The following is an 11784-nucleotide window of genomic DNA, read 5'->3' on the forward strand; positions in this document are numbered from 1 at the left end:
TTAAGTAAGTCTTAGGATAACATTTGGTAGGAGGTTTATATGCTTACATGGTTTGAAGTGATGTTAATACTATATAGTGGATGACCTGAAATATGTGTTATATGTGTAGATTGATGTGACTATGGTTATTATACTTGTTTCTATAAAGTTTTCTTCAAAAGGGCATACAAAAGCATGCTATGAATAAATGTCTATTTTAGCATGGTTTTATTGCATGTCATCATACTTAGTGCATTAAATGTACTAATACCATTTATTATATTATCTCTAAAGATGTAGGTGACAAGTTAGAAGTTTATTGAAGTGAAGCTTAAAATTATCGTCCTTTCAAAAAGGTCTTGATATGTCCTCACATGATTCGAGGACATAGCTATGTTTAGCAATTTTTTCAAAAGATATTGTATTAGACTTTGATATTTTATATTTTGTTGATGTATGGGCTATGACCCAATATATTTGTGTGTCTAAGATGACTACAAGGAGACTTAGCATCTCCTATGTTTTCTATGAAAGGGACTTTGAACTATTGCTTTATTGTTGTGAAATTTTTTATTCCGCACTACTTTTCATACATATATGTGATGAGTGATGTCTAAGGGCTTGTGCAAGACCTCCGAGAGGTCGAATACACCATGTCCCTACTTGAGGATGCCATTTCTTCTAGGGTATACTCTCGAATCATGACAACTATTATGAAACAAAAGGTTTTCAAAACTAGAATTGGTAGGGTGAGCTAGGCCAAGGCAATAGTGCAACACCAAGGCGACTCTTGAAGGTCCCTATAGCAAGATAGTGTATTAGACTTTCCCCCTCCAAAAATAGAGTTAATAGACTGTGAGTCAATGACTCACATATCAGATATTAAACTGATAAGAACAAATACTAAACTTTATCTTAGCCAAAAGACCGAGAAAGGTATGATTTTTCATGTAATATACCGCGCTAATTTATATGTTACTCGTAGAATAAAATCTCTCTTTCAGTCAGTATGGGACTATAAGAGCTTCTATTTATAATTAAACTAGTAATCATCTTCTCTTGTTTTATATATTAAACTAATTTAATTCCATTTATCATCTATAATTCCATTGATCAAAGAGTAGTGAATGAAACAATTTAGGTTTGTTGGCTGGCAAATAGTTTCAACAATTTTGATGAAATTAAGAGTAGATCGCTTTGTCATGTTAGTACTTTGCTAAATATCTAACATTCTTCTATGAAGAAATTTTTTTTAGCTTTAAGAGGTGATGCGGTCAGTAACAGAATCAAGAATGTCACATAAGGTACGGATTTATGCATGTGATCTTAAAAGTTATTTTGTGAGTGCTAACATGAGTCGTATTGCCTATTACTAAGCTGCATTACTGACAGAGAAAAAGATTTTATAGTATCAAATGCTCTTCACCGACCCCACCCGAGGAGGATCACTATTCAATAGTAGTGTCACCTACCCTCCAACATGACTTGAACCGTCAACCTATAGGTTGATGTGAAGATGCTCCCCCACTTGACCAAGACTACTTATCTTGCAACAAGTTTGATCAATTATACAGATAGCTTATTCAATTTATTGACATAAAATTTTCCACTGCAACGTATCAATCTTGGTAAAAAATGTTAAAGGTTAATAATAACTTCACCAAAATACTAAGTATTAATATCTTTGTCCTGGATCTTGGAGAAACTCCTTCAACAAACATTTGAAAGAAAGGTTTACAATTAGAATTTGTGGGGTGCGCCGAGCTAAGGTAGAAGTGCAACACCTAGGTGACGTTTAAGGTCCTGATAGCAAGCTACTGTGATGGACCTTCCCCTCATATTCCTCTGTTGTGAACAAATATTGAAAACTAATAAGAAACACAAATTATTTTTCATGAATCTTTAAATATTTGTCGATTAACAACACAAATCAAACCTTTTGATCCTCTAGAGATTTGAGAATGTTGAGAATGAGCTTGTATAGTTCCCCGAAAATTGATAAGCAAGAATAAGTGCAATGCCAAAAGGCGCTTTAAGGTACTGCATCTCAATAGCAAGATACCATATGGACATCCCCTCAAAAATAGAGTTTAAGTATTATGCTTGATTTTACCAGATACCACACTTGATCTTACATTAGAGTGATACTTTGGGAGTATGTAGCTAAAATTGTATTCTTAAAACATTAAGCACCAGTGGTCTAGTGGTAGAATAGTACCATGTCACAGTACATACAGGGGTTCTATTCCAGGCTGGTGCATTATTTGAGTGTCAGGAAGATAATTGTTCCATGAAGGCCCCAATAACAAGCCACCATGGTAGGCCTTCCCCCTCTAAAATAGAGTTAATATCGTGTGAGTCAAGCTGCCGTGATGGACCTTCTCCCTTGAGAAATAGAGTTAATATTGTGTGAATCGATTAATCACATATTATAAATTAAACTGATAAAAACAGATAGTATACATGATCTTAGCTAAAAGGCCGAGAAAGGTATGGTTTTCCATTTTTTATGCTGGGCTATTTTATATGTCACCTGTTAAATTAAATCCCTCTTTCTAGGCAGTGTGGAACTTGAAGAACTTATTATATATTTCTCTCCAAACACAAATGCTTAAAATATTATTTTTTTAATGTGCATTCACTAATCTCTTCAAGCTGATCTAAACATTCATATAAATACAATTTATCATACATATTTCTGGGATAAAAGTGTCTGACTTGTTACACCCCTTTTTCGCGCATCAGCGGCGGAGGTAGGGTTTTTTCAATTTAAGTGACATTATTGACTTAGGGATTCCTTTTTTTTCCAGAGTTTCCACTTGGAATTGAGTTATGGTGTTGAGTCACCTTTTTTTTTTGTTTAATCCTTAATAAAAAAAGGAAATGACTATTTTGTTTGGTTTGCAAACCAGAAGTTCGGGTAAGTATTAGGCATCCCTCGAGTCTTGTGGTTCTAACACGGTCACTTTTATTGACTTATACTTATTTTAACTATTTTTTTAGTATACTTTATATACTACAGGTTCTCTCATATTTTTATTGTTGAATTTTTATTAGTCTTAAACTGGATGAATAAATGTATTCTCGATCTTGACATTTAGAGACATAACTGTTTACTTCACATTTCACCTAATCATATATTTATATAAAACAAAACCCTATGCCCGCCTATATGGTGCAACCACAAACCAGAATTCTCTTTTAACTTATTTATTTTCAAAATAAGTTTCCCCTTTTATGAAAAGTTGTGTTTTGGCTAAGAGTTGCGACTTTGACAAAAAGTGTTGACTTTTTATGAAAAGTTATGACATTTACGAAGAGTTAAAATTTTTACGAAGAGTTGAACTTTTATAAAAAAATTGTGACTTTTATGAAAGATTGTGACTTGACCAAAGAGTTATGACCTTTTTGACAAGTCACAATAATCATTTATTCACACTACTTTTGTTGTCTATAACTAGATAGATTTTTTCTAATTTTAACACAGTGAAATTTCTGAACTTCTTCTTCTTCTTCTTCTTCACAATTAAATATTTTTAAATTTACCTCCCGTTGGGTGGCTCACTGACACCATAATTCTTGTATCAACACACTGGTGTATAGAATCAATCTGTCCTGAGAGGATCTATTCTTTTAAGTCTTGGGTACTAGAATGAAATAATTTTCTTAAGGGGACAATGTGCATTGAGGGGGATCAACATTTTCTTTATGTTTCATTTAATTATTGAAGATCCTGTTATGCTTTTTACAGTCATTAATTTATGCTTATTTTATTAATTTTTATTTTTTAGTACATGTTTAAAACTTTGTTGTTTATGTTTATGTTTTTTATCATTATGTTGAAGTAAAGATATGTTAATCAAGAGTTTAATGTAATCATTAGACTATTGGTGTCATGTATATTAAAATTCTTAAACTTGTAAAATAGATGACTTTGATCTTTGTAGAGTTTTCAGTGGCTAAAAGATCCATGGGATATCCAAGAAGGGAATTTAGTGTTCAAAAGATATGTGGTTCTACTACCTTGGAGTTTATTTATTCAACTTTTTATCTTATCGAGTCATTTAATCTATTAGTGACATCCAAAAAATAAAGGAATGTAGCGGGATGGTAAATATTGTACTCAACCTTGGTCAAACCTTTGGGGTTCAAATGTTGGTTTGGAGTCAATGAATTACCCCTCAAAGTAGGATGAATCTACAGTAATCAAATATTAAAGAAATAATTATCTCCTTATAAACATTTTATTAAAAGTCCCAAAAAAAAGTTTTAACCATATTGATCGAAACATAAATGCCAAAATATGTCTTTTGTCTATCAAAGTAGTGTCATTGACTTTGTGTGATTTTGAATGAGGGACTTGCGAATACATCATTTAATCCAATTTCGAGCAACATACGTTATTTCATTGAAATCTAAGACATGTGTTTTTATATTTTAATAAAGTTATTAAGTACACAACAAATTATATAAGATATATAATATTCAGATTATGTATGTAGATGCCTTGAATAGGAGGAAAACTCTCGCAGTTGATAAATAAAATGTTTGTAACATCTTTTTAAAAAGAAAAATATAGAAAATCAAATAATTACATATATTTTTGAAAGACTTTGATAATGAACAACTACAGTAAAAAGAAGAATTAATAACAAAATCAATAAACACGTAGAATCAATTTATCATAGGGTTGTACCCTCTCGAAAACACTTACATTATCAAATGTTAGAAGTAGATTATTGACGTAGTTCACCACCGCGTGAAGCGCAGACAATTTACCTAGTAATTGTCTATAAGTGTTACTTTAAATTAATAAAAGTTTTTTACTTTTTTATACAAAGTGTGTCGCTGCATCTTGCATTTCTTTTACTGTCTCAAAAAAAGATGTGTATCCACATTCTTAATTGAAACAAATATTTATTAATATGCCTAAAACTCATCTAGTCATTTAAACAAATATTATTCCTTCATTCATAAAACTAAATAATGTAAAATAAATCTAAATGTTGAGGATACATTATATACTTCTGATATTATTTCTATATCGTTTATTTTTATATGTTAATATTTTATATTTTTATTAATCTTTAAGTTATTGTCAAAATTAAGTATTCACTTTCTAATAAAATAAAACAATAAAGAATTGTTAAAAACAAATCTCATTTTGTGTTTGATAAAATATAATAATAATAATTTATTTATTTATTTATTTTTGTCTTATTGTACCAACTTTGTCATTATTACCTAAATCAAGACAAAAACAATGTTATAATCCATTCATTTTTAAGAGGTCACAACAAAAAAATAGAAATAAATAAAATAAAAAGTAATCATTTTTAAAGCTACCATCATTTATTTAACTGATATATAATAGCTAACAATCTGTTCATTTGACTCAAATTACATTAAATTTCATGATAAATCAAAGAGATAAAGTAAAATTGAACCTTAAATCAAGAAGTAAGAACCGCAAAATCTTGACCAAAATTAAATTAGAACGCTCATCTATTTTATTTTTTTGGTGTGGATGTGTGTTTGTATTTTTTCTTGTTTTGCTCATGGTTCTTGGTGTTTGTGATTTTTTTTTTTTGATGCTGCTGATTTCTTTTTTCTGATTTTCTGTATGTCTTTTTGGGTGTATCTTTCTGCATGTGTTGTGTTTCTGTAGGTTGGGAAAATACGTCTGTGTATGTAGGTGTACGTGGGTAGAAAGGGAAGTGGGGTGGAGTGAATTTTAATTTTTTAATAATATAATATAATATAATATAATATAATTGTTTTTTCAAAACTAACAAAAATTGAGAAGTTAATAATAAATTATAATTAAGAAATACTAGCTTATTTATTAAACTAAAATAATATATAATACTTTTTTGTTATTTTTCGAATCTTTTAAAATAAACTCACCAAAATAAGATGAAATTAAAATATCTAATTTAGACTTATAAAACATTTAAGAATAAAATAATGTAAAACTTATGTTCGGTCAAAAATTACGTATCTACATTACTGACCAATTAGAAGGACGCTAAGAAGTTCATCTATTAAAATTAAGGCCATTGGAACAAAGTTTTTGATTTTTTTTTCTTTATTTATTGATAAAAATCATCGGTGACTAAGTTCAATGTCTTCCAAGAAGAAACGTACTCAACTGATTACTTTTCATTTTCTTAAGTTTTTGGTGAATTCAGTTATCCAATATTGGTTGGTAGAGCTTCATGATTGTGGAATTGACCGAAAACCACAATCTATCTTGAAAACCACCAATATGTAAGTTTGTTGCATTGTACAAATTATTTAGTTTGGAAAAATATTGGTGAAGATGGAAAAAAATGGATGTTGAGAATTTATATGCAAAACCCAACTTATTTTCGATGGAGGTGTCATTGCAATTGTTGAATTGCTATTTTTGTATTATAGCATTTTATCATAAAGGAAAAAATCAATAAATGTGCTAGACTGATCTTATCTCTATCATTTTCATGATCTAAATAGGATAGGAAATTATAAAACAGTCAGTAGCATTACATGTGAAAGATAACTTAGTTTCCTTTGTTCTAGTCTAGATTTAATGTCACGCTCCGAGTCTACACCGTGGACGTGGTCAGCACCCAAATGACCATTTTCGACCTTGAGCAGACTCTTGGCCTGACTTACTTAACTCAACAGAAGATTTAACTCTATACAAGAAACATTCTCATAAAAACAACTTGAATTAAATATATAGCCAAAATGACACTTAAGTCTCACAATAATATCTGTAATGCAAATAATGAGAGACTCAAAACTAAACTATCTAACCCAATCTATCTGTCTATGAAGCCTCTATAATTCTAAGATGGATATTAGGACAGACTCCACAACATCCTATAAAATAAAGACAGAAAAACATCTAAATGTGTCCTTTAGAATGCAAGGAGACTCACCACTGACTCCGAGTGCTCAGCTGGATCAACGAGGCGCTGGATGATGTTGATCCTGGTTTCTTGCATCTGCATTTTGATACGATGCAAGACAACTGGTATCAATACATTGAATGTACGAGTATATCAAGTTGAAATGCTAATAAAACTTAAGCGTGAAAAGAGTAAGAAGAAACCCTTACATTGGCTCTACCCAACTCATGATAACTTGACTAAATATAAAGCAATAATACACATACAATATATAAAAGCTTGTAAAACAAGTAAACACTTAGTTCGTTAATGAAAATGCAATAACAAATTCAAATTTAATTATATATGAAGTAATATAGCTTCTGTGGAGTTTCTCTAACCGACAACCACATTATGAGCCTATGTGATAATACATCATTTCATCCACGCTGTCAGAATAGTCCTATACTTTGTCGTCGCATAGAACTACTTAACTTAGTAGATCCATTAATTTAACTTACGTGATCATCTAAAAAGTATGACCCGTTAATACCCATGATGGATACATAGATTTCATGTAGACTTGAGTTAATATGAACTCTCATCCCCACATCGGTGCTCAATACTACTCTCAAAATATAATTTACCTCATGCTTTTAAAACACCTTCCTTCTTTGGGTTGAGATAATTGCTCAACACTTAGCTTTAAAATGCTCTCTTAAAATCAACGTTCCTTTTTCTTGCTCAAACCTATTTTGGAAATCTTAGTTTCCTTTTAACTTAAATGTGAAAACATTTATAAACATTCAAGGAATACTTAATTCCTTATAACTTTTTAGAAATGAACTCAACTCTTTTTATTCTTTAATTAACTTGAATGTTAAGCCTTAAATCAAATCTTAGGGAATATTTAATTCCGTTATATTTCGTTGAAGAAGTGACTTTAACTTTTTACTCTTTAATTTAACTTGGAACTTGAGCCTTCAAACGAAGTTAAAACGTTTAGTCAAGACTCTTGAAATCCTTTAAGAACTTTGCCTTGACTTAGTTTTAGACTTAACTCTTAACTTCTTTGACTTTGATCTTAACTTTCCTTGAATTGGATTATGGATTCAAGGTTATGATTCCTGTTCTTTGGTGATTCCTAGGTGTTCAGAAATCAATTGAAGTAATTAGAATCACTGGAGAATGTTAATATACATTAGAAGGACTTAAAATGGACAAACTATTAAAACTGGGCGAAAAATGTTGATTTAAGCACGTTCGGGGCGCTCGACACTAGATCATTTGGTCTGAGACACCATTCTAGCGCACTGCTTGCGCGCTGCCCCAGGCTTTTTGGTGCAGATGGGGCATGCAGCGCCTGGTGCTACCCAGATGTGTTTTTACAGTTTTCTTCTCTTGTTTTTTTACCGTAAAATGCCTAACCCTCCGTAGTTATTTTTCAAAACCCTTATGATCATCAATACCTTTAATAGACAATAGATCTAACTTGAAAAACAACTTGGATATTACGAATCAACATCAATGGGCATTCAAACAACTCAACCAATAGGAATTCGATAAGATTCATCAAGAACTCACACTTAATTGAAACAAGTTTGGTGTCTGGATGAATTAAACCAACAAGAAAGATCTCACATACCTTGATGGGGATCACCACAGACTAATCCCACCACGCAAATCCTTGACGGTCTTGGCAAATCCTTGTCTTATCTCTTTTTTCTTCTTCTCGTCTCTCTTCTCCAAGACTTGAGCGTAAAGTTAATTTTCTAATCTCAAATAAACTTGTTTTTACCCCAATTAAATTCCTAAAACAAAATTAGAAATTAATTGCTGAAAATACTAGTTTTTCCTTGCTTAAATCAGGATTAGGACCTTCATCAATCCAACAGCCTAACTTTCGATATGCATATCTCTCTCATACGATATCGAACATGCAAAAACTCGAGGGTGTTGAAAAAAATCTTTCCAAGGAATTTTAAACCATATCATGAACTACCTTTAAATCATCCTGAGATAAGAGTTATGATCGATTAAAAATGACCAAAAATGATTATTTTTTAGATTCTTAGATTATTCTTAGCTATTTAGAGTTACGAGATGTTATGCTTAAGTTTAGAACTCTCTATCTCATGAGGCAGTTACAACCAGTGTTTTGAAAAGTGGGGGCGTGAGACGAGATGTTTTATATAGTACGGGGCGAGATGTAATCCTCGAGACATGGGGAGTAAGTTCCATGGATCTACAGGGCATAGTCTCATGTATATTCAATTTAATAATTTTATTACTAAGAAAATAAAGCAAAAGCAAAATTTAACTTTCAATGGTTTTACAAGTAAATTTTCATATATAAACTATAATAATATAGAAAAATAATTATGACTTTTATTTGAGATAGATATTAATAACCAATAATGAAAAACAAAAAGTATTATAATTACTATTTGGGAAATATCACTACAATAAAAAAAATATGATTTAAAGCAAAAATAGTAATAATAATAATTAAAAACACTAAGGCATAAATTTTTTACGCCCAGAACTTATGGATTTATGCTTAGAGCTTACACCTCAAATTCTAGGACTTATCAATTTGCGTCTGAAGCATTTTTGGTACTCCCCGCCCTCAGACTCACCCAAATTTTTTTTTGAAAACACTGATTACAACTCTATAAATAGCTACAACTGATGGTAATTATAATGATGTTTAGTTTCTTTCCTTTTGTTTTCTCCGCCATTTAAGAATCCGATGATATCAGTATACTTCTATTTTTTCCTTAAAAATATTAATTATATCTTGATATCAATATACTTCCATTTTTTCCTTAAAAACTATTAATAAAATCTTTACTAATGAAAATTCTGATTATGGGAGCAAGTATCATTTGTCTGATGGATCTCAAGAAATCATGAACCGAAAAACCTACATGAGGACCTGTTTTCTAGAAGGTGATAAACAGTTGTTGGACACAACCTCTTTTGTTTCTCTTGTTGATGTAGGTGAAAAGGATTCAACTACTAAATCGAATTTGACAAATTTCAACGAATCACATTAATGGGAGTTTAGATATATTAGCGATATAATTAGAAGCCCAAACTTGATAAAGGAAGATTTGTGTTGAGTGAGACTCAATGTATTATTGTTCTTGATCTCTTTGTCCAATTAGAGAATCAGAAGGCTTGAACTAATAATGCAGAAGAGCAACTGAATATTAGGAGAACAATATTGTTTGATTCAGTAGCAGAATGTATTGAATTCAGTTGATTTTAAACTGAATTCGGGCAGAGGTTTAAAGCTTGGAAAAAGTGGACAACCACTCCTTTATTTTGATCAATATTGTCCAGTTTGCCCAAGCTTCATAACCTCTATCAAAACTCTGTTTACATTTGAATTCCAAACATTCAACCACCTATCAAACAACAGTCCTCCTAATCTTCACCTGCTCTTTTGTATTTTTGTCAACCCCAACCTTCTAACTCTCCAATCGGAAAAATAGAGATCAAGAGCAGTAATACGTTGAGTCTCACTCAACACAAATCCTGCCATTATCAAGCCTAAGCTTCTAATATATCTAAAATTCCAATAAGGTGACTAATTAAAATTTATGCGAGTCACTGTAGTATTTGAATCCTTTTCACAAGGATTACCAAGACAAATAAGAAGTTGAATCATACAACTCTGCATCACTTTCCACCAAATAGGTCCTCACGAGGTTTTTCCAATTTATAATTTCATGAGAGCCTCCAAACAGATGATACTTGCTCCATGATTCTTATGTTTCATTAGTCAAGATTTAATTGATATGTTTTCAAGGGAAAATAGAAATATGTTGATAATGACAACATTCAGTTCTTCATTCAATGTAATGACTTGGCAACATCTTTAAAGTCCACAAGCAATTACTACATTTGTTTTGCAGTCTAAGTGCACCCCTTATGCTCTTATGATTTTTAGTTAAATGAGCCTTATGAAATGTCTTTTCATTGACAATGAAATTAAGCAAATTAAACTACCTTCTTACTATAATAATTTATAGAAGAAACTCTATGCATCCAAATTAGAGAACAATGACTAAAAAGGCATAAATCAAGTAGGCGTAGAAAGAAACTCGACAGAAAAGTGGACACCGAATGAATCCATTTCAACATATATCATCATAATCTTACATTGGAAAAAATAGGATGAAACTAAGTATTAGTATTATTACTATTAGTAGTTAAACTTTTTTAGTTATCCAAGAAATGCAACTGCATTCTGGAATAGAAGGTTCCACTTGAGGTTAGACTAGAAAAGAGAGTCTGAATTCTCTTTCACTCGTAACGCAACTGACAGTGTTAGGATATTTTACTTTATTTTGGATCTTGAAAAATTGATGCAAATAATTAGATTGGCCTAGCTAGAACATTCTATTGTTTTTTTCCTTTCTAAGAAAATGCAGTATAGTAATAATATAGGAAAATAAATTCAACAACGACAATAATACCTCAATTTTGAATTACTTGGATTTTGCATACAAATTCTCAACACAAATTTTATTCCATCTCCATCATTTTTCTCAATACTTAGTAATTTGTAGTACACCTTCATACAAGAAAACAGAGTTAGTTGAGAAACAAAAAAAAAAATGAAGAAGCCATATGGCTAAGAAAAAGAACCTTTGAAAATTGATCTCAACAGCAACAACATCAGGGTGGGAATCTTAATCACCCATAACCAAAGGGTAAGGAAGCTACAGCTAGGGAGAACAAGAGATAACATCTCCACAAAAGGCAAGAGAACAAGGATAAGAAGAGGCGGAGAACACAAAATAGAAAACCCTATCATTTAGGATTCTTTTGTATTCACTAGGTCTAACCACTTTTGGACCGATCAACTCTTTCTTAGATATATTATGTGTGGATCCGTTTAGGAGCCCGTTTTTAATTA

General features: G+C 31.2%; 1 non-coding gene and 1 pseudogene across 1 annotated transcript; both read right to left on the bottom strand.

The window, feature by feature from the left end:
* Positions 1 to 723: 723 nt before the first annotated feature.
* Positions 724 to 919, bottom strand: LOC112940761 (U2 spliceosomal RNA). The gene has a single exon (XR_003245032.1). It is a non-coding gene; the product is annotated as a U2 spliceosomal RNA (small nuclear RNA).
* Positions 920 to 2260: 1341 nt separating this feature from the next.
* LOC112940767 (U2 spliceosomal RNA) lies at positions 2261 to 2473 on the bottom strand (annotated as a pseudogene).
* Positions 2474 to 11784: the final 9311 nt, after the last annotated feature.

The sequence above is a fragment of the Solanum lycopersicum genome, chromosome 1, assembly GCF_036512215.1.
Source record: "Solanum lycopersicum chromosome 1, SLM_r2.1".
NCBI lineage: Eukaryota > Viridiplantae > Streptophyta > Magnoliopsida > Solanales > Solanaceae > Solanum > Solanum lycopersicum.